The 18,360-nt window shown below is 40.5% G+C and overlaps 1 long non-coding RNA gene across 1 annotated transcript in view; it reads right to left on the reverse strand.

Moving 5' to 3' along the window:
- LOC308606257 overlaps window positions 1-18,360 on the reverse strand; it is a 1,608,653-nt gene that overhangs the window by 1,497,445 nt on the left and 92,848 nt on the right. The window contains exons 4-5 of the long non-coding RNA XR_014013787.1: window positions 12,593-12,735; window positions 12,388-12,511 (exon numbers count right to left, since the gene is read on the reverse strand). This is a non-coding gene — a long non-coding RNA (uncharacterized lncRNA). The remainder of the gene's footprint in view (window positions 1-12,387; window positions 12,512-12,592; window positions 12,736-18,360) is intronic.

Genomic DNA, 18,360 nt, shown 5'->3' on the forward strand with positions numbered 1-18,360 from the left:
TATTGAACCAGTTCATGGAAGCTCCAAAGACTCTTCTGCTGAAATACTGCCAGCTCCAAGCTCTGATTTTGACACTGATGTTGTCAGTTGAGATTAAGCTTTGGTCTTAATGAATGCTGGCAGGCATCTTCTGAGGTATGATCACCCGTATTCCTGTGGCTAAGTAGCAAAGCTCTGGACAGGCGTGAAACTAAGGTCTTGAAAGTAACTAGGTGCCTTTTTTTCTAGCTCCCCTTCATTCATTCCCCATTTCTTAAAAGATAAAGGTCAAGTTCCTTGACCACTCATCATGAATTTACATGATCTGAGCCATATCGATCTTTTTGCCCCCCTGCTGTCCCACTCCTTTATACTCCAGCAATCCTAATGTACTTCTCTTGCCCCTACACATCATGCAATCTTTTAAAAAAGCTTTCCTTGCTTTGCACATGCTGTTCCCACTATCTGGAATGACCACCTTCACTACTGCTGGATGTTAAACTTCAAAACGTTGGATGATGATCCCCCAAAACCCCATCCAGATTATTCTGAGAGATCTTCCCTTGCTTGTTCCAAATAAAGGTAATTTTTCTATCTCCAAAACCTCATCAATATTTTTACTCTTATTGCATGAAACAAGATTTACACACACAAAAAAATAATAGTCTTACTACTTGACACTAAGCATCTATAACTTGTTCATCCTTATATACCCAGATCTCAGCACAGTGTCTGGCATATAGTAAGCTCTTCATCCTTATTCGTCTAATTTAACTGAACTCTTTTACCCAGGTATTTGGTTATAGGAGGCTCCTGGGAGTTTAAAAGAAACCACAACGTAAATTAGGAGTTTGGGATTAACATATAGACACTACTATATATAAAATAGGTAATCAATAAGGACCTACTGTATAGCACAGAGAACTCTACTCAATATTCTGTAATAACTTACATGGGAAAAGAATCTGAAAAAAGAATGGATATATGTATAACTGAATCACTGTGCTGTATACCTGAAACTAGCACAACACTATAAATCAACTACACTCTAATATAAAATAAAAATTAAATTTAAATAAAATAAAATAAACCACAAGCAAAAGAAAAAAAGAAATGCATTATAAAGGATGGAAAAAAAAAATTCCTTGATCTCCCTAACCAGAAAAACACTTTCAACATTATGGGTCTATGCATATCTACAGCTATATCTATATATATCTATATCTGTATCTAAAATATTCATACATAAAACAGAAATAGAGCTTTGAGTATTAGGTTTTTTTCTTCTTTTTTTAAAGAAATTTACACTGAATAGTGGGAATAAGTTATCCTTTGTAGATGAAGATGACACAGTGGAGAAATCAGTATTCCCTCCTGATGGAACAAGACAGTAAGGCTTGCTGGAATCCATTTAGCGCAATCAGCTGGTCTATTATCTCCCGATTATGGAGGTGGAGAAGTGGGATATTTAATCAGGACATATTTTAGAAAGTTGTAGCATATTTGCGTATTTCCCTAAGGCCTGTAATGAAGAGCTCTTAATATTTCATTTTCATTACCAGAAGAGTTACAATAAAAACTCTCCCTGTGGTCTGAGTCCCAGAATAAAGAATTTCAGCGTCTCTAGGTCATTCAAGCAATGACCCCACAGTCAAACTAAATAGAGAACTACTCAAGATCAGGGCTCTGGGTCCACTTCCCAAGCCATTTACACTCTCTGTCTTGGTATGCACTCTCTGTCCCTAACTCACAGAAGGACATCTTCTATTTAGAATCTGTTTTGGAGGTCATGGAAAATAATCATTCCTATTAGCAGGATAAAGTGGACACCTCCCGCTGAATACCAAATTCCTCCAGAGGTTCAGAGCAAGAGCCACACTCTCTCTGCCATGTGAAATCTGGCAGCTCCTGGGGGCAGGGTTGGTGCACAAATGAGTAAACTGAGGTATATTCATGGGAAGATCAAGACGAGACTGGAGTATGCCATCTTTAGGATCTTTTCAAGCCAAAAAATTATCTGATTAAATTAGTGCCAAGCAATAATATCCCCTGAACCAGAGATGTAATCATGGAGCCAGAGAATATGTTTATCAAGCAGCAAAATGTTAATTCTGACTCAGTTACTACTTTGGCTGCCAAATCCGCATAGTTTTTGACAAGCTAGATTTACATTGAGATGTAGATTGTAACCAAGTGTGCTCTGTTCCTAAACAGATCAAGACCACATAGCTGAGAATTGTGATCACTGCAGAATGCATAGACAAATGATTACTCTCTGGACAAAGACACAAATTTGGCCTTCTTTCCCGTATTTCTCAATGTGCTGTTCTCGTATTCCAGGTCTAGGGCTAATCATGCCAAGAGAAGAAGCTTCAATTTATAGCAAAGAATGGGTGGGTGCAACTCCCAGGGATGTCTGAGTCTAACCAGACAGTGCTGCCTGCTTCCCGTATCCAGGTGGTCTGTGGTGGTGTGTCTGATAAGAACAAGGGACAAGAGGCAGATGGCATGATCACTGCAATGGAAAATGAGAACTGAAGAACAACCATGTCCCAGGAGCCCCTGACATGGGGACCCCGGATAGCTAAATTTCAGCCATTCCTAAACACTAGTGAGAAGAAACAGATTCAATTCATTAGGTGTTTTCAATCTGCTTTTTTATATGTATACATATACTGTGACAAGAGTATCAGTTTGTGTTTGGAAGGACTGGTATGTTTATTCATACTTAGTCATCTATTAGGGGCGTGAGGAGTACAATAGAAAGAGGTACGGAAGGGCAAATTATTCGAAAAGGCAAACTGGTATAACAGGAGAAAGCAAAGGCTTGCTTAGTTTCTAAAAGAGAACAGTGTTTTAAAGGTCAGCTAGGAGGCATGTCTATGTGCGTGTATGTGTCGAAACCATATTTACTAGAAAAGCACATTGGCTCATTCACCAAAAAGAGCACAGTCTAGCATGTGGCATATCTTTCTCAGAGTCCAGGGAATGGGGACTTTAGAAGCTGGACAGAGGGGAACAGAGATAAGTGCCTGTGCTCACATGCATGGATATCCGAAGTCAATTCTCATTTCTCATTCTCTTTCTCTCTCCATCTCCATCTACCTATTTTTACCTATTTCCTGAAAGCACTGTGACTTCAACATATTGCTGTCCCTTGTGTGCTAACATGAAAATCCTGATCTCTCCTTGCCTCAAGTCCATACTGCCAAGTTCCCGATTCAAAGATGTCCCACATGGGCTTCCCTGGTGGCGCAGTGGTTGACAGTCCGCCTGCCGATGCAGGGGACACAGGTTCGTGCCCCGGTCCGGGAAGATCCCACATGCCGCGGAGCGGTTGGGCCCGTGAGCCATGGCCGCTGAGCCTGTGCGTCCGGAGCCTGTGCTCCGCAACGGGAGAGGCCACAACAGTGAGAGGCCCGCGTACCGCAAAAAAAAAAAAAAAAAAAAAAAAAAAAAAAAAGATGTCCCACATGGATAAGCATGAGGACACGGGACAAACCAAATGCCCTTTTAAAATACTGAATGCTTTTTATAAAATAACTTTGACTTGAATACAGCCTACAGATTATAGTATTGTTTCTTTTTTTTTTTTTTTTTGGTGGTACGCGGGCCTCTCACTGTTGTGGCCTCTCCCGCTGCGGAGCACAGGCTCCGGACACGCAGGCTCAGCGGCCATGGCTCACGGGCCCAGCCACTCAGCAGCATGTGGGATCTTCCCGGACCGGGGCACGAACCCGTGTCTCCTGCATCGGCAGGCGGACTCTCAACCACTGCGCCACCAGGGAAGCCCTATAGTATTGTTTCAATATTAATTTCCTGATTTTGATTACCATACTGTAAAAAATACACCCTAAAGTATTTAGGGTTAAAGAGATAGCATAGTTGTGACTATTTTCAAATGTTACAGAAGGAAAAATAACATATATAGAAAGAATAATAAAGCAAATATGACAAAATGTTAACATTTGGGATACCTGGGTGAAAGATACCAGAAATTCTTTGTATTTTTCTTAAAACGTTTCTGTAATTTTGAAATTATTTCAAAGTAAAAAATTTAAATGGGGGCTATTCTATATGAAAAGAAATTTATCATTTTAACTTGTTCTCATAGTGAAGACTCTCTTCACTCAATAGTGCCACTGGGGAAGAGGACTGAAAAGTAAAAACTATACCCCAACACAACTCAAACCAAATATATTGTTGTGTAAACCACACAACCAAAACTGCATTCTAGAAATCTGGTCAAAAGTTTCCACATTTCTAATGAAGTTCTCATCTTGTCATTCACCAAATATTTATTGAGAGCCTTTATATGAAATGATCGAAGATGCTGATCTCATGAGCCTGCAGAAGAGAGACACACAGAGTCATGTCTGACACTGTGTGCCACGTGGTAAAACCACAGAAAGGGGCAACCCTCACCCAGTCTTCAGGGGGACCAGAGAAACCTTCCTAAAAAGAGGCTGTTTAATATCAAACTCATAAGAAAAGAGGAGTTGGCTAGATGAGGGAGGTGTGGGAGAGCAGTAATATCCCAGGATATGCAAAGACACTGGCACAGAGCACTGGGAGTGGAGGGCAGAGAAGGCTATAGGTTACAAAACAATTAAAACTAAAGAATCAAACAGGAGCCTTATACTGAAATCAAGCAGGACCCTGCAGGGCCTTCCTGGGGACAGACCTCAGTGTCCCCTGTTTCTTGTTTGTAGAAAAGCTTTAGCCTCCTAGGCCTTCCCCAAGTTCCAAAGAGCACATTTACTCAGAGAAGTGAGAAAATGCTAAAACAAAGGAAAACAGTCATTCAAGACAAAATAATAATAATCTAGCCATTAAAAAAAGGTCAAGGAACTTTAGTTCCTCCTGAAGGGCTACAGATAATAGTCCAAGCTATATCCTTGAATTGTTTTGCAGATACTGTAAAACCCCCACCAGGTGGAAGACGATAACTGTATGCTGCCCACCAGCACGCTGATCCCAGACCAGCTGGAACCAGAAGGTTGATGACTGAGATCCTCAAAACCTTACCCTGTCACCTCACCATCAGCCAATCAGAGAATTGTGTACAAGCTGATCACACACCCTGTGACCTTCTCCCTCACACTGTCTTTAGAAACTCCTCCCTGAAAGCTACTGGGGAGTTTGGATCTTTCAAGCATAAGCTGCCCATTCTCCCTGCTTGGTGCCCTGCCATAAATGCTGTATTTCCTTCACCACAATCTGGTGTCGGTAGATTGGCTCTGCTCCAACGCTGGATGAGCAGACCCAAGTTCGGTTCAGTAACAATATGAGTTGCTTGCGATTTTGGATTTTATCCTGAAGACTACAGGATTTTTAAGCAAAGGAGTGACATGAGAAATGTTTTTGCTTTTTTGAATTTTAATTCCGGTTACTGGCAAAACCACTGATTTAAAGAGAGCAGGAATAGAGCCTGTGAGACCATTTGGCTGGAAGTGAGATAATGAACACTAAGGCAACATCAGGAATGTATGGACCAATGAAATTAAAGCCTCATACACCATGTCTGTCTTCTGAAACCCAACCCTTTAAGTCAAATGGAAACATCCCCGTGCCCCATATCAGATGGATGATAAAGGCCAGGTGCTCACACCCTAATCTTGCTTGTGACAATCACTATGGGCTCACCTTCCATTACGGCTTTTCTGATCTTGCTCTAAATTCTGTGACTGATTCTGAGAGTTAATCCCATAGCCCTTCACAAATCCATCCTGAATGGATGAAATGGGTGAAGGGGGTTAAAAGGTACAAACTTCCAGTTATAAAATAAATAAGACACGGGGATGTAATGCACAGCATGGTGACTATAGTTAATAATACTGTACTGCATATTTGAAAGCTGTTAAGAGAGTAGATCTTTAACATTCTCATCACAAGAAAAAAATATTTGTAACTATGTATAGTGAGGGATGTTAACTAGACTTGTGACGATCATTTTGCAATGTATACAAATTGAACCATAAGGTTATACACCTAAAACTAATATGTCAATTATACCTCATCTTTTGAAAGTCAGTAAAATGTGACCATCACACTGAAGCCAAAACTATATTGCTTAAAGCCATAAAACTAAATCTAAATCAGATTATCAAAATATGCTGTTCAATGACAACTATTACTTAAGTGGGCTTCACAAAAGAATCCAAAAATATTTCCTATGGCCATTTCCACTTATATGTTACAAATGCTGAAATAACCTCCTGTCAACCTTTGTCTTTGTCAGGTGAACTCTTAGTTATACTTCAAGACCCAAATCAAAAAGTACTTATTTGGTAACATTTTTCTGAATGCTCCCAGGAAAGGTGAGTCAATCACTCCTATGTTCTTATGTACTTTGTGCTTACTTCTTAACCACATGGGTTCAAACTCAGCTTTTCCACTGATTTTGGGATAATGTTGATCATAGTGCTTTCTACCTAAAAACAGAGAGGAAAATAGAATTTACCTTCCAGAGTTGTTATATGAAATAATCACTAATGAATGTTTGCTTGGGTCCCCAGAATATGAAAATAACAGCTACCAGTCATGGAGGGTTTACTCTGATTTCATTTATTACTTTCCTCCATTAAATTAGGAGCTCCTCAGGAATTCCCTGGCAGTACAGTGGTCAGAACTCCACGCTTTCACTGCCAAGAGCCCCCTTTCGATCCCTGGTCAGGGAACTGAAATCCCACATGCTGCGTGGTACAGCCAAAAATAAAATAAAATAAATCAGGAGTTCCTCTAGTAAAAGAGACCATCTTAACCACCTATGAATCCTCACTGTCTAGCAAGTGGTTTGGCACAGAGAGGGAGCACCTTCCATAGTTGTTGAATGCATGAATGAGTGAGTGGGTATAAACAGGATATCTGATGATCAGCGTCCACTGCCACAGATAAATTATAGCCTGGTTCTTGGCAGATTCCAGTGATGAAGTGTTCAGGCTGGTTCACAGAGCCACAGGTTCAGCCCCAGCTTGGCGAGCCTGCTGAGTCGTTTCTGCACATTGACTGTATCTCAGACTGCTCTTCATCCTGATCACTGGCTTAATCACCTCTGCTGGCTTCTTTCCTGCTTCTTGGGGAGTGAAAAGTTTCTGCTGCTAAAAGAACGACTGCCTGTGATCCCATCCTTTCCATTTGGGCAGTCTCCTATTATTGTCGATTCTCCCCTTGCTCTAACAAGTGGCTCCTGCTTCATCACAAAGCATTCTGTGCTTACATCTCCCTTTATCCCTGTGTGGAGTGGAACAGAGCAGAGAGAGTTCCTCCCTGCCCACATTGTGCTGACACTGAAAGAGACACAATCATCAGGCAGGAAGGAAAGACGGCTTTTGAATCAGAACAAATGCATCCCAGCTCAATTCTATGCTTCATTTAATTAGGAATCAATTGGCTCTGGCCACCACGACGGAGTTCCCCTTTTCATAAGAAACCAGAACTAACTAACTCTCCCTCTCCTCTCCCCCACTTCATTTATATGAGAAGTGGAGAGAGATGGGGAAGAATTGAGTGGAGTTTGAAACTAAAAAATAGCATCCTGCAGAAGGAGAATCAGAGTGAGCAAAAATAAATATAAACAAAGCTGATATGATAAGGAAATTAATTCCAACCCCCAAAATGTATTGAGCACCTAATATGTGCTAGGAAGTGTGCTAAAATCTGGGAAGGCACCTTTGAAAAAAGACAGATTCCTGCATTCAAGAATTGTGGGGAAATAACTTCATATGATGATTATTTGGAGTAATTGATGTTATTTAGCTTGGGAAGGGAAAGAATCAGAGGTGTCATAAGTCTTGTCTTAAAATATATGATAGGATGTAGAATGGCTTCCTCCAAGCTCCTTCCAATTGTCGACAAAACTCTGCACTATCTAGCACCTGCTGGCCACCTGCAACATCATTGTAAATGTAAGTTTCATAGGGTGGTGCATGAAACCACCTAAAATCACAGCATTCCAGAGGAGTAATAATGATAAAGTGCTTAAGTTCTTCTACCAGTCATCCTGTTCCTTCTCCTGCAAGCCAAAGATAAAACCATGTGCTTGTAGTTCCCAGCCATAAATAAATGTTAAAAACTCACCCCTACAAATTACCACGACCTTTATGGATAACATATAAGAATCCAGGAAAAGAAGAGTAGGATACACAACTTGATGGAATCAGAATTTGAAGTTGCTAATCTTTCATACACCCTCAGGAAGTGTGACTTCAGTTGTCATATCAGGGCTTTGCAGCCACAAAGTGTCCTTGTCAAGATCTGCAACCTTTTACTTCATCCCTTTAAATTCATACATGCCATTTGTCACATCCAATGGCTCAGAAACCAATTCCAAGTTAGCACAGTCCATTACTTGGATGTTTGTAGATGGACTTTCTTTGTCTTCTTCCTTCTGAATTAACAAACCAATTTCAAAGGTTTTGCTTTGCTTGGGACCCAGATGGCTGTGAACATACATTTATTAGTCATCACTCTTAGAGTTGCAAATTATGGAAGAGTCAAGTCAAACTGGCTTAAGCAAAACAGGCAAATTACTAAATCATACAACTAAAACGGCTAGTAGTAGAGTTCATTTTAGAGATTTCTCTCTCTCTCTCTCCCCCTCCCCCGCTTCCCTTTCCTCTGGCCTCTCCCCTCCCCACTCTACCTCTATCTCTCTATCTCTCTTTCCTTTCCCCATGCCTTGGCTCTGCTTTCCTCTGTGTATGTTTCATGCTCAAACAGGATCTCTTTGTGTGGCCTCTGGCAGCTCTGGTCTTTCATCTTTGTAACTATAAGACCAGCAAAAAGAAGAACAATTTCCTCCAATCTCCTCAGTAAACATCCAAATATCAGCTCTGACTGGATAGACTAGGGTATGTCTCCTTCCCTGAAGAAAGCCCCGAGGCTCCAGGATGAAACATTGGTGGGGCTGGTTGCTCACCTATCCCTGCAGCTGAGGCTGGGTCAGCTAATGGTCTGAGAGAGGAGAAGGTGTATTTCCCAAAGGAGTCTCCAGAAGCTGTTATTAGTACAGAACTAATGAATGCTGAGAAGGGAGAAAGAAAAAGGCAGAAATGTCCCCTTAGTTCCCACATTTGAACATCGAGCCCATAGCTTTCAATAGTTTCAGATGGAGCAAAAAACAAAAGCCTCTGAACCAAATTCTAGGTGTCTAAGGCTTGGCTTGTTTCCTTTTAGCTCATTGCCCTCTTATGTCTCCTGGAGGGAAGAACTGATAGAAAGTGAGGGTGAGAGAACAGATAACCAGGAGAAGGACGTTTGTTCTCAACCTTTTTTGAGAGCAATGAAGTCAGATGTTAATAGAGCCGAAGACTAACAGATCCAGATTATGTATTGACAGGAGGGTGGGGCTGTGCTACTGGGAGGCTCTCACTTTGTTTTCCTGTAGGACATCACACGAATGCCAAGATGGACTATTTGCACAAAAAACATACTATGTATCTGAGTCGTAAGTGCTATAAAAAAAGATTATAATTAGGATTTGAAGTTCAGATTCCAGCTTAACTTTGGATAGGAGAAAGAAACCATCACTCACCTATTTGAGCCTGAATTCTACCTCTTATCACCTCACCGATCAATTACAAAGGTCATGGGTGTGGAGAAATATTTTTACTATATTTTAATAGCAGGAAGAAAATGGGAATGCATTGTAGAGTGGATTTCTTTGGTTGTTCTGTTTACTCTGCTTTTTCTTTTCATTCGCCCCTTCCCAATGCCCCCCATCTCAGGGTCACTTCACTGCACACTGTTTCATCCATGGCTCTGTTATGTGCATCTTCATGAGGTACAGTTATGGAAACAGTAAGTTTTATCTTCCCACAGAACCAACTGGAGTTTCTAATAACAATAATATAAGTACTATTAACCTCATCATTATTATTAACACCAATGACCACAGAACAAAAACTTAGTATGACATAATAGCCATATTGATGAGCAATACAATGTGTCATGTTCTCTGTAAGCACTTTACCTATATTATCACAATTAAGTCTTGAAACAAAACTATGAGGTCAGCACTTTTTTTATCCCCACTTTTAAAATGAAGAAAACTGATACTCAAGAGACCAACGCTTCAACTAATAGACAAAGCTGGTGAGTGCCTTTCATTCATTTCTTCTGCCTGCCCTGCTCTCTCAAGCCTTTGCAACTGGATTGCTCTTGATTCCTAACACTGTCTCAGGAAAGAGCATATGTTTTCAGGGCACAATCTTCACAACCGTAAGTGATGACCTATTCCTTCCTGGCTAACTTCGACTCCTGCTCTTAGAACAAAAGGCACCGCCTCAGAGCTGACTCCCAGACATCACCACTTTCAATGCCTGCCCCCCCACCCTTTGTACTGCATGATTGTATGGTCATTGATTACCAGCACTGTCCTTCTAGACTTAGAGTTCTGTTTGGTTTTTACCCAGAGCTGTGTCCTTAGTTTTTAGCTCAGTTTTAGTTGTCTATAATATATAGCTAAATAGATGTGTGACTGTAATCACTACCCAGGCAGGTAACACGCAGTTTGGGACCAGTGGACTCTAAGCATTTTCTCAGGACTTCCTCCATCCCCCAATGCCATTTTCTTTTTTCTTTTCTTTTTTTTTTTTTTTGGCGGTACGCGGGCCTCTCACTACTGTGGCCTCTCCCATTGCGGAGCACAGGCTCCAGACGCACAGGCTCAGTGCCACGGCTCACGGGCCCAGACGCTCTGCAGCATGTGGAATCTTCCCAGACCAGGGCACGAACCCATGTCCCCTGCATTGGCAGGCGGACTCTCAACCACTGAGCCACCAGGGAAGCCCCCCAATGCCATTTTCTAATGCCTCCTTTTGCTAAACCTCATCTCCCTGATTTGAAAACTATGACTCTATCCCAGATGTTATTTACTTAACTACCCTTAGGAGTAAGGAAAATAACAGAAGTTTTAAAAGTCGACCAATTACAGCGAATAGGGATATGTGAAGACTCCAATAAATAGTAGCCATGCATATCCTATCTAATAAGGACAGTTGTTGCCCTAAGGATTGAGAGCCCAAGAGTCACTAGAAGTTTCAAATATTCAGAAATACTGATTTTTAGTTTTATATGTAAAAATCTCTCACTGTTTTAATATCATGTGTAAGGTATATGGCCTTTCACAAGTTATCTAACCTCTCCGTGCCTCAGTTTCCTCATCTGTGAAGTAAGGACAATATTGGAACCTAACTAATAGGGTTGCTATAAAAAGTAAATTACATGGTATTTCTGAACAGCTTAGAGCAGTTCTTGGCACATAGTAAATGTTCACATATATAAATATATATATGAATATGTGATTATATATAATGTTCAATTTCATGTTGAATATATAATTGAATATTGAATATAATACTAAATATTAAATACGTAATTGAATGACAACAATAATACATTTTTAAAGAAAAACACTGAAAGCCAAGCAAAACACACCTACAGGGCACTTGTGGCCTACAGGTTATCAGATTGGGAGCCTGCTTATACTATCACTGAAAACCTCATTTTGGACTGCCTCTGGATATGGCATACCTCCTGACTCTTTTATCCTACATAGTTTGAAAAATAGCCCTTTCTCTGCCCACACAGTCCCTAATTTTCTAAAATCAGCCCACCCCTGAGTCCCAAGACTACCCAAGAAGGGACAAGTTTTTAATATCTGCCTCTCCCCACCACAGGCCCCCATGGAAGTGTGGTTGAAAAACCTCCCCCTAAAAGCAAACCCTTTAGGAAGCTCCTGCTTCCTAGGCCTCAGAGGGGTCTCTATCAGCTGCAGCCCACTTTTCAATCAATCTTATCTGTAATGTTTGCAGATTGCACCGGCCACCCCCCATCCCCACAAGCCAGCTGTGTTATCAGCAATCAGCAGCATAGGGAGGACAGAGCAGAGGCACAGCAGAGAACAAGGCTAAAAATAACCATTTTCAGATTAAAATCCTGAATTGCAGAGGGAAGGAGGGAGGAGAAGCAAGAGACGGTAGGACAGGTTTTATTTATTTACACCAATGAATCAAAGATAAAAGGAGGAAAAAGGTATTTCAAGGAGTTGGGAGTATGGCAGAATTGTTTTCATCTCCAGTAATGTTGTCAAAACATGAATGATGATGCAAAGTAAATGCCTGTCAGACAAACCCAAAGGAAGCTTATTTACACATTTAGGATGAGCAGGGTTGTAAATGATGGTTTAATTGGGAAAATCTGCCTAGTCATTTGAACAAGCAGACCTAAAAACAGACATAACATAGTGCTGGGAGGAAAATACATTTCAGGAAATTTCTTTTCCATTGCTTTACTCTAATACATTTCCCCCATTCCTCTGCCTCTCTCTATTCCATTTTCATTTCCATTAGAAAAAACATTTCTCAGCATTTCCCAGGCTGCCCTTAACCTTTCTGACTCACTCACCTGGGGCCTGTGGGAGGCAAAGCATTCTCTCAATGACTGGAGACAGCTCTGGGCAGTACCCAACACACGTACGCTGACTTCTGGAGCTGGGATGGTGGCTTCCTAAAAACAAACAGTGCAAGGGCTAATGGATTAGGGAAGGTGTGTAGAATGTTCAACTTGATGTCCAGCAAATAAAAGGCATTCAATAAATATGTTTCCTTACCTGCCACTCAGTAGGGAACTGGCATTTATTGACTGGGAAGAATTACACCAATACAGTAACAATGATTATTTCTAGATGGGAGGTTATGGTTGATGCAGTTGCCTTCTTCTTTATATTTTTTATTGAGGTTTTTTTTTAATTTTCTGAAATGAGAAATAAAATGATTTTTAAATCCAAAATTCTGGAGGCCATTATATTAAATGTGTCATTCTAGTCTTATACCCACCTATTCCCATCCCATGATCTGATCTTCTAGTAAAATTAATTCATTAATAAGCTTTAAAACTAAGGTTTTAGTTCTTTTTTATGGTTTTTTCAAAATGTGCCAGAAATTGGCATTTTGCCAATTTTTTAGGAGGAGAGGTTGGCACAAATACCAACCTTAAACTGAATATCACTTGACATGACTGTAATCTCTCAAAACACAGCAAAAAATCATACATAAATATATAAATAATGAGTAAAGCATATACAATTTATTTCATCATTTTGGCCATTATTCTTAGGTAAGACTTCTTGTCAGATGTAGCAGATACTTATAATGAACCATTTCCCTCCCTCAGTCCACCTAATTTCAGCACTTGTATGGTAGACAGTTCCATGCATCTTTGCCGATATCCCATGGTGCCTCTCTGTACTGTTTTCTCTAAAGCTGGAGAAGATGGCTTAGCCACATGCAGGTGCAACCCAAAAATGTGGGCGAGTCTACCCCCAATGCAGTCCTCACACTATGGAGGGTAAAAGTCTATGGATAAATGTCCCAACTTCTTTATCTTTCAGTGGGACAATTCTAAGCAGTAATCAGCTCATTATCACATACTTTATTGTTTTTCTTCCTTTCTTGTCTCTCTCTCTCTCTACTTTCCACACTTCTGTTTTCTGTGATCACCTTCAAAATAAATTCCCCATATCAACTCCTTGTCTTAGGGTCAGCTTTAAGTGGCAGGAGGAGGTGTGGCTGCACCCACAGTAAGATATCATATTATAATTCATTGGTTAAAAAGAGTCTTCAAGTCACTAATGATAACAATGTCACTAATGAGAACTGCAGCCAACATTTTATTTATTAGAATGTGGTGCCCAGGGCTTCCCTGGTGGCGCAGTACTTAAGAATCCGCCTGCCAATGCAGAGGACACGGGTTCGAGCCCTGATATGGGAAGATCCCGCATGCCATGGAGCAATTAAGCCCATGTGCCACAACTACTGAGCCTGCACTCTAGAGCCTGGGAGCCACAACTACTGAGCCCCCATGCCACAACTACTGAAGTCCACACACCTAGAGCCCGTGCTCCGCAGCAAGAGAAGCCACTGCAATGAGAAGCCCACGCACTGCAATGAAGAGTAGCCTCCCGCTCACCGCAACTAGAGAAAGCCTGCGTGCAGCAACGGAGACCCAACACAGCCAAAAATCAAATAAATTTTTAAAAAAAAGAAAAAAAGGATGTGGTGCCCAAATTAAACTGACTGTGTAAGCAACCTCCACACAGAATGGAACTGGAACAAAATTCCTTTCTGTCTAGATGTGCTGTTAGCACACAGAACTGTACCAGGCACTGAGACAAAATAAGCAAGTGCTTTCACAAGCCCATGGGCAAAATCTCCCCTTTTCTAACTCTTGGCCTTGAAGAATTAGGGTCCTAGGAACATGATGAGTATGGAAGACTAGCCTCACTCAACAGTAACTCCTCCTTATAGCCTGAGTTTTGTTTTGTTTTGTTTTTTGTTGTTTGGGTTTTTTTTTTTGCGGTACGTGGGCCTCTCACTGCTGTGGCCTCTCCCATTGCGGAGCACAGGCTCCGGACGCACAGGCTCAGCGGCCATGGCTCACGGGCCCAGCCGCTCCGTGGCATGTGGGATCTTCCCGGACGGGCACGAGTCCGCGTCCCCTGCATCAGCAGGTGGACTCTCAACCACTGCGCCACCAGGGAAGCCCTAGCCTGAGTTTTTGACAGCCTGACAATGGTACAGGAATTATGCCAGTATTCCTGCTTAGCATGAGCTCTGCCACAGGACCAATGACATATAATCTGTATACTTGCTTTTCCTGCCACAAAGCTGTGACACATTATCAAAGCTTCACAAAGTCATTCCATCTTAGTACAACTCTGGACAACTTCTTTCCATCTTATTTCTAGGACAAGGACATTCACTGTATCCTACTTTCATTTTCTGATTATATTAAAGGTTGACACGTTTGACAACTCAAATTCATTGATTAAATGTTTTTTCTCTCTCAAAATTATTTTTAATATAATAATCTAATAAATATGAATCCCAGATTCATCACTAAATATATGACCTTGCTTAGTTAAACCTCAGTATTTTTTTCTGTAAAATACAGGTAAACAATAAAACATTGTAGATTGTTGTGAATATTGCAAAAATCCCTGTGTGTTTTGTGAAGTCCCTAGCTCAAAAACACGTCTAAATGTTAAACACTATTATTAAAATCAGATCCAATTATAATAAATGCACAATGAAAAAATACCAAGTCAGTTTTTTTTTTAATAAATAAATTTTTTTTTAGATGTTGGGGGTAGGAGTTTATTAATTAATTAATTTATTTTTGCTGTGTTGGGTCTTCGTTTCTGTGCAAGGGCTTTCTCTAGTTGTGGCAAGCAGGGGCCACTCTTCATCGTGGCGCGCAGGCCTCTCGCTATCACGGCCTCTCCTGTTGCGGAGCACAGGCTCCAGACGCGCAGGCTCAGTAGTTGTGGCTCACAGGCCTAGTTGCTCCACGGCACGTGGGATCCTCCCAGACCAGGGCTCGAACCCACGTCCACTGCATTAGCAGGCAGATTCTCAACCACTGCGCCACCAGGGAAGCCCCCAAGTCAGTTTTGCACTTAGAATCTGGAGACACTTTAACTAAAAGACATATAGGGTCTCTCATTCTAACCTTTTCATTTTTTATGCAATTTAACCTTCATTAAAACTATAATGTGTAAAGACAGGAATGTATCAAAAAAGCAAAAATGATCAAGATATCCATCTAGAGGATCTCACAATATAGAAGGAAAAACAGATACATGTACAGATTTAATCATGCACTAAACATTTATGAAATGCCAGCTTTGTACTAGAACTGCACTAAGTAATACAGACACAAAGATGAATAAGATTCTATCTCCTCTGAGAGAAGCAGCTGTCCAATGAACCAACAAGAACACTATATTGATATGATATGTATTATGTTCAAGGTAATATGAGAAGACCTTAAAAGGAATTACCAGCTCTAACAAGGGAAGTTAGAGCTGGGGGCAAATGAGTAAAGCTTTACAGTTATGACTGTTAAACTGGTATATGAAGGATGTATAGGAGTTAACAAGTAAATCAATGGGGAAAAAATGGCTCCAAGATATAGCATATACAAAAGCAAGGAATTATGGAAGAACATATTGTCTTCAGGGAACTCCAAGTAGTTAGATTAGACGGGACCCAGGAGAGATGGGGAAAGTGAGGAGGAGAGATGTAGGAAAACACTTCTCACAATGGTAGACTGTGATTATTTTGAAATGACCATAATGGAGTTACAAGCAAAGCAGTATGAAATATTCCTGTCACATAAGGTTAGATCACTTGTCCATTTACTTCTGGCAAAACTAAAACTAGAAGCTGAGCCTCCCAACTCCAAATATGGTGCTCTATCCTATAGATCAGTGGTTTAGAAAGGTGTCCCAGGACCAACAGCTTAAGCATTATTTGGGAAATTGTTAGAAATGTACATTCTCAAATCTCACCCAGACCTACTGAATCAGAAACGCTGAGGACCGGGCTCAGAAATGTGCATTTGTAAAATCCCTCCAGATGATTCACACTAAAATCTGAGAATCACTACTCTTGACCATGCTGTTGTCTTCACATTCCCAAGGAGCTGTTCATGGAAGAAACTGAAGAAAAAGCAAAGATTGCTTCTTTTTTATCACAATCAGAAAACAGCCTTATGCTCATAACAAAACTTTATCAATCAAGCATTTTTCAAAAATTGTATGAAAATGTTCTGTTTTGGCAAGTCCTTTGATGGCCAATATCTTAGAGGGCACAACAGGTTCAGGTAGCCAGAAATATCATTTACCCCCAGATGCCATTTAGGTACCAGCTACATGGAGACCCAGGAGCAAGTGCCCACCAGTATACCTGCTGGAAGAAGTTAGAAGGGGAAAATAAAATTAAAAGGAATGGGAGGAAATGAACCACCCTTTGAACACTATGGTTATATCATTGATTTTTCTGAAATTAGAAGCATTCTGCATCCAATCAACCTGCCTCTCTATAGCTGACATCAACCATTGAGGAGATGAAGAAAAATCTCACTTGTGTCAGTATCTGGCAAACTAATACAAGTTAATTTGTCAATTAAACTATCAGTGTAATAGGGAATGCTGCAAACTAACATTAGCAGGTTAAGAGAGGCAAGCTGTATAATTCATAAAGAAAACACCAAGTCCGCAACAGGAATTCAGATGGAACTTAAATGAAGATGAAAAAAATGGCAAAACTAAATTAAAGACAGGGTCTGAGTGACCTCTAGTGTTATTAAGAGGAATATGAGGTAAGTATGAGAAATAGAAACTAGCCTACAGTGCAGAATCCTAGATACAAATATAACTATATATGAATATATGTGCATAACTATATACGTATAACTACACATATACACTTATGTATGTATACTTCATTTCAACATAGTCATCATATCCATTGGTTTAAAAGTCACCCAAGAAACATGTAACGTTTTACATTTCAGTTTTCGTCACTAAAATACTGACTGGTCTGACTTACTGACTCAGTATTAAAATGTCTTCATTGTATATATGCAAAAGTTTGGGATCTTAGCCTCATCATTCAAATGCCTTTGGGGAAAAAGAAATAATGCGTTGTATTAAATGTTAAATAACATTAGGTTTCCTAACTGATATTGGGAAAAGGTCAAGGGAATGCAGAGAGGCAATAAAGTCATTCCAGTTTTAGAACTGTTGAGAGAGAGTGCTTACATTCAGTAGCTTCACCTTCTAACGTATGCATTGATTTTTCTAAAAGCACAGCTCTGATCACCTTCCATCAAGGTTCTTCAAAAGCTCCCGATTGTCTACCAAATTAAGAACAAATCCTTATGTGGGTCATTCAAGGTCTTCCATAACATGACCACTCTGACCTTCATCTCTTATGAAGGAGGCATTGCCAGATGTCACAACACTTGTATTATTTCTGCACAGGCAGACTTCCCACCTACTGATGTTTTTAACTTCAAGAATTTTGTAAACCTTTGTGTAAAGATAGCCCCAAGCCTGGGAAGGGCTTGCAGTTTATTTCTAACAATCTCCTGATTTCAACTCCTATTTCCACCACTTGCTAAATGTGTAATTTTGGAAAACTTACTTAGCCCAACTTAACTCAGTTTGATCATCGCTAATACAAAGATAATGTACATCCTGAAGATGTTACTACAGCTACCTCTTCATGACAGAAGATAAAGAAGGGTAAGAAGAAACCAGGTCAAGTACCATCTCTGCCATTAGCTTTGGGAGCCTGGATAAACCACTCGACTCTCTTAATTCCAGTTTCTCCATTTGTGAAACAGGTACAATAATAACCAACTTTATAATATTAAGATGAGGATTAAAATCAGATGACTTATATGCAAAAGCAGCCAGTATATCACAGGAACTCAATAAATGCACACTCTAGGACTACTACCTCTACCTACCTCTTTCATCTGGAGTAGGGGCATGGATGTCAGTGATGCCATCAAGCCCTCTAATTGGGC

The sequence above is a fragment of the Mesoplodon bidens genome, assembly GCF_964165515.1.
Source record: "Mesoplodon bidens genome assembly, chromosome: 18".
Classification (NCBI taxonomy): Eukaryota; Metazoa; Chordata; class Mammalia; order Artiodactyla; family Ziphiidae; genus Mesoplodon; species Mesoplodon bidens.